The 6,090-nt window shown below is 43.0% G+C and overlaps 1 non-coding gene across 1 annotated transcript; it reads left to right on the top strand.

Annotated features, from left to right (window-relative positions):
* Positions 1 to 4,826: 4,826 nt before the first annotated feature.
* Positions 4,827 to 4,899, top strand: TRNAK-UUU (transfer RNA lysine (anticodon UUU)). Its single transcript has one exon. It is a non-coding gene; the product is annotated as a tRNA-Lys (tRNA).
* The last annotated feature ends 1,191 nt before the right edge of the window (positions 4,900 to 6,090 follow it).

A 6,090-nucleotide genomic window follows, 5' to 3' on the forward strand; every position in this document is an offset into this window, starting at 1 on the left:
TTCCTCCCACTCTGATTTTTTCTTCTTCCTTTTGGGCAACTATGGAAAGATGAACATTGCTGTGCCTAGTGTTAAGGGAGCACAAAAATTTCCATTCTAAGAGGGTCATTTTCAATTGCTTATGTTTGTGGCTGAAATTTAACACATTCATACTTGGTCCAGGCACAATTTTGACTTGAAAGTTTGAGACAAAATGGTCGCAGCCTTTTCAAGAACAAAGAAAGTTTAAAAAAATACATTTTTCCTACTGTAATTTTTGTGGCATTTTTTGAACAGTTATCATATGTCTAGGTTACATGGTAGAAACTTGAAATTTGGCAGGAAGATGGCTGGTAGGTTGCAGATATCTCTTTTCTGGTCTGGTGACAATTGGTTGTCACTTGTCAATGTTACAGCAGTTGTAAAAAATGTCCCTTGCGTACACACACTGTTTTGTAGTACAATCCGTTAATGGCCTGCTGATATTTTTTTGGTGCTGTACATTTGAGTATAGCTCAAGAAAGCTCACAGGAAGTGCTATAACTTTTTCTTGGACCAATGAGGTAACAGGAAGGGAAGTAGCGATTCCAAGATTGGTGATATAAAAAGGTGTGTGTGGAATAGGACAATTGCTCTTACCTCCCTAGTGGCACATATTTCACAATAAAGTACAAGACAGTCTACCACTGTCTTGCAAAAAGTTGAACTTTGCGTATTTCCTTCACCTCCCCCCATTTTCTATTTAATGTAGGAAATACCAGTTAGTAAGGAAATGACAGATTTAAGCCTGCCTACACAACCTTAATTCTGCTCCCTTGTTTGTATGCATTATGATAACATCTTTTTAGATTGTGATGTAATATTTGGGGGGTTGCAGGACTTCTACCTCGTTCATTTTGCACATGGAATGGGGAATGAGGCAAGTTGTTACAGTGTATTGCTCTGCTGTTGAGAGCATCCCTTCCTTACTCTCTGCAGAAGTTGCATGATGTATCATGAATGAAACTAGTGTCTGTAACAAGCAATATGGCATGTCATGGATGCAGGAGAGTACGTAAGAGCCCACCCTGGAATTTGGTAACCATGGCTTCATTTATTCAGTGGAGGAACCCCAGTCTGCCATTCAGGAACTTGCTAGTGCTTTTCTTTGTTGCTAGCCCTGCTGGCAAATGGATGCAAATTATTTTAGTGTAGCTGTAGCCATAATGACTATTTAAATACCAACATTAGTTACTGTACAACATTAGCAACTGTACTGCTGGCCATTTTAGCCATTCTGAGACTTTCAGCAAATCAAGAATTGTGAGCAGAATATGAATATCACACTTATTTCTCCCATCCCACCCCTTATATCATCATATTAGACAATTAACCATAATAATACCTAGCTCTAATATAACACTTTTCACTTGTAAATCTGAAATTGCTTTACATTAAGGTCAGTGTCATTATCCCCCTTTTTCCAGATGGAGAAACTGAGGCACAGATAGGTGATGTAACTTGCACAAGGTCACCCATCAGGCCAATGGCAGAACTGGGAATAGAATGCAGGTTTCCTCCCTCCCAGGCTAGGTCCCTTCCAGTAGGTCAGTGGTTCTTAACCAGGAAGCTGGGGCCTTCTGGGGGGCTGTGAGCAAGTTTCAGGGGGGTTTGCCAAGCATGGCTGGCATTAGACTTGCTAGGGCCCAGGGCAGAAAGCGAAGCCCTGCAGCATGAGGCTGCAGCCTAGGGCCCTGAGCCCCACCACCTAGGGCTGAAGCCAAAGCCTGAGCAACTTAACTTTGCATTGCCCCCTGTGGTGTGGGACTCTGGGGTTTGTCCTCCTTGCCACCCCCTAATGCCAGCCCTGGCTTTTATGTGCAGAAAAACACTTGTTGTGGCATATCTGGGCTGTGGAGTTTTTATAGCTTGTTAGGGGAAGGGGAGCCTCAGAAAGAAAAAGGTTGAGAACCCCTGCAGTAGGTCACACTGCCTCCCATTAAAACAGAGTGTTTAAAAATCCATCAGTCGCCATTTCATTTTATTTTATTTTATTTTATTGCTTTTTGTATTTCATTCAATGTGAACAGCTAAGTTACTCTCATCTGTTTCACTTTCTGTTTGGAGTCACTATTTGGTTCTCATGCACTAGCGCAAACACTGTGGCACTTGTGTTTCCAACATGCAGAGACGATGACTACGTTAAAAAAATACAAAACAGATGTTTTCTTTTGATAGGCATCATGCTGTAAGAAAACTCCGGAGGATGTAAGGAAATGAATAAGAATATATCTGTGCATGTGTCCCTCTCTGATCAGCCAGAGCTTGTTAAGGAAATGCTGTGCATGGTAGAGAACTGATTTAGTACACTGCCGCAGCTGGACTGGCAAATGATTGCCTGCAGGGGCAGCACAGGGAAAAGAATTTAAAGCAATTGCAAACAAAATCTTACTTTCTTTTAACAGGTCACAGCTGGGGAAGCAAGAGGAGATAGCCAGCAACATGAGTGAGGAGGTTCACGTACAGAGTTAAGGAATCAGGACTGCAAGGTATAGAAGGGAAGCAATATGTACCACAGAGACAACTGGAAAATGTATCAAGGAAAGCAGCAGATGGTTGGCAGTAAGATCCATTTGGACATGATTACAGGTTCAGGAATTGGATTGGATCTCCTGATCTGCACTCATTTCCACAAGTGCCTAATGGGAATTTTGTATTTGTGTCAGTTCAAAATTCAAATTCAACTCTGCTAGCTGGATTTTGTGATTCCACCTGTGTTACCATGAATAGAAAGGTTGCTCATTGACCCCAATGATAAAGCCTTAAAATCTGCACTGCATTCAAGGATGATTAGAGCCACTAATCGCGCTTTCCCCAAAGTTGTTAGCGTCTTCAGTCCAAACACCCAATTGGAGTTGGTTTGTTTATGAGTTTCAATTAAGTCCATGTTTTCGATCACATTTCTCTTTTCTGGCTCCTGCTACCACTGGCTGGTTGAAGTCAGAGGTCCACCGGAGCCGCCTGCCACCCTCCCGGCAACCGGCAGAGCGCCCCTCGTGGCATGCTGCCGTGCTTGGGGCAGCGAAATGTCTAGAGCCGGCCCTATCTGCCTTCCTCCTCATCCAAGGAGCCAGCCTGGGGAGGCAGAGGGAATGTGGAGGAGTTGAGTGGTAGGACTGCCCCTTCCCAATTTACAAGGGGAACAATGCCGATCCTCTGCAAGTTTTATTGACAGTCTATCCAGCTGTCCAGCAACATACAATATACATAAACAAGTCGTATGCTTCTGTGCATTCATCTGTATTGTACATCGATGTATCTGCAGATTAACTGGAATCTCCTAGCTAGTTGCCAGTGTAGTTCTCAGTCACCAGGGCTAGACAATCATGTACTGAACAGAGTGTGCAGTGCAGAGGAGATAGGGGCAGTTTACACAACAAGCTATGTAGTATATAAATTTGTAGTTTAAAAAAATATCTCATGTTCTGCATTTAATTTATTAATTAGTAAATGACATTGAATCTAGAGATTAACCCCCCTCCCAAGTTTATATAATGACTGTAAACTACATAACCCATCAATCCATTTACTAAATCAATTGTTAACAGATAAACACCAGACCAGATTGTGACTGACCCTCATGCTGCTATGTAGGAAGGGCAGGATTCAAGGAGCTGCCTCTTGGTGTGCATCCCGTGCAAGGGCCAGTGACTGACACAGAAACTGCTCCCTTTATTCAATCCCAAGGGTACATGTTGTCCCCAAGAAGGTGGAAAGGCTATAGGGCAGGAGGAGTAGGCAAATTATGGCCCGCAGGCCACATCTGGCCCACCAGCTGTTTTAATTCGGCCCTCCAGCTCCCACTCTGCATCAAACTTTGATGCACTCCCAGTGCACTGAGGGAAGTAGGCTCACAGTCCCCTTGTGCCCTTGAGAGCTCAGGGAAGAATAGTGGCTCATGGAGGCACAGTCTCCCCTGGTGGGCCCCCTAGGGCAGAGCAGTCTGCACTGTCCTTTTTTTCAAGGCTGTGAATAAATCACACTGTCTGGCCCTGAGAAGGCAATGACTCAGTGCTGTGTGAATCAACACGTGCCCTGAAAGGGCAGTTTTGAAATATTTATGCATCCAAGGTGTGTGTAAATGGGAAAATTATATCACATTATTGCTAGTTTACACACATGTGGGACATGGGAGCAGTTAGTCCATCCTTCTGCAAGAGCAGGAGACGGGAATGCACCAGATATTAAACTGATTCTACATTTGATCTTGGACAGTGATGTATGTGAGACAGTATTATTACCTTTGGGGCAGAAAAGGAAAAAAATATGAAAAACAAACATCCAGTAGCATCCCCAAGGGCTTCTGGTGGCATGCAAATAGAACAGCATTGCAAAGGAGTGTTTAGCATAGCCACAAAAGTATGCTACTTCCACAGAGGTGGAAAGAGCAGTGGCAGACAAATAGGTGGGGGAAGTTAGAAAGCAATATGGCTTGAGTCACTAGTTCTTTTGCTAGAGGAGGAAAAGAGAATAGGCAGCCACAGATGAGCACAGGTGAGGGGATAGTTGAGAACCGTGGTGCTAGGGATCTGGTTAGTGGCTGGGGATCTATTCCTGTTTCCTCTCCTGTAAAACTGCTAGCAGTTGCCCTGCTGGGTCTGAGCCCCTAGTTGCCTCCCTGCAGGGCAAGAGAGTGGAATGGCTTGTTCTCTCTCTGGACTAAAGGGGGCTACAGAGATTGCAAGGTATACCTACCAATAGCCCTAGGGCACAGGCCAAAACATAAGATGGCTATGCAGGCTGCAGCTCACAGAACCGTCCCAGCCAAACCAAGAGTGTGGGCAGCAGTGTCAGACTTACTTAGCAGAGCCTGGCTAGCTCAGTTGGTAGCGCATCAGACTTTTACTCTGAGGGTCCAGGGTTCAAGTCCCTGGTCAGATGCTCTGCTTTTCTGCCTGTGGCATGCAATAGGTGCTAAAAAAGATGTCTCTTTAGAACAGTGCACATTATCACAAAAAGTGGTGTGTGACATTATAGTTGGGAATCGTGGAGCACAGAGTGTCAGCATGCAAAGCAGCAAGAGTGATACTTCACAGTTAGAGGAGCAACAGATAATAATTGCACTTCCGCAGTGCCTGTAATACACGCACATTACAAATGTTAGCTAATTAAGCTTTATAACACCCTTATGAGGTATTAAAGCCATTTTACAGACAAAAATGGAGGCACAGAAAAGTTAAGGACATTTTCAAGCAGCCTCTGCCTGTGTGTGCCCAACTTGATATATCTTGGCCCTGATTTTCATCATAATAGCGTGCCCCCAACTCCCACTGATGTCAAGTGGAAGTGTACATGCTCAGTATCACTGAAAAGTCAGGCATAAGGGGTCTCCAATTTGGTACCCAAAAGCAGAATCTACTTTGAAAATTTTGGCCTAACTGACTTGCTTGAGGCTGACAAAGTGAGTAAATGACAGTGTCAGGAAGCAAGCCCAGGAGTCCTGACACCTATACTGCTAATCTAACTAGAGACAGTACTACCTACCAGGTACGTTTAGTAGAAATTCAACTTTAAATTATGCTAAATTATTTGATGTAAATACTGATCTGCCTGTGGCTGAACATCTAATACTTGTCATAAAACACTTTTCTTCAATAACGAATGACTTGCCGTATTGCAATTCTGTTAAGTGTACGGTTCTTTTACAAATGGCTTAGTGGTGGTGCATGTTTATGTGTTAAGTCCTTAGTGTATCAAGTTTATGAGCCTAATTGTCTGCTCAAAAGAATCACTTCATCAAGCTGCGCAAATTGAACAAGTCCCCTTAGTTTCTGAATGTTCTGTTAATTCTCTGAACGTTCGTTTTTCTTACTTTTTTAATTTAGTTTTTATTGAGTTTATTATGACTTAAATACAACTGAGGCAAATTCTGCAATTAAACCAAATAGTTTATTACAGGTGACACTAATAATTGAACATAGAGATGATAAAATATCTTTTCTTCTTTACAGGGAGCCCAAACAATTGTCAGTAGGTTATACTGCATATGAAATGTCTACAAAGAAAAATGTTCTGTTATAGAAGAGCGTATGAATATTATGTTCGGATGGTTGAGGGTATTGCTCACAGAGA

This window comes from Gopherus flavomarginatus, chromosome 4 (genome assembly GCF_025201925.1).
Source record: "Gopherus flavomarginatus isolate rGopFla2 chromosome 4, rGopFla2.mat.asm, whole genome shotgun sequence".
In the NCBI taxonomy this organism is placed as follows: domain Eukaryota; kingdom Metazoa; phylum Chordata; order Testudines; family Testudinidae; genus Gopherus; species Gopherus flavomarginatus.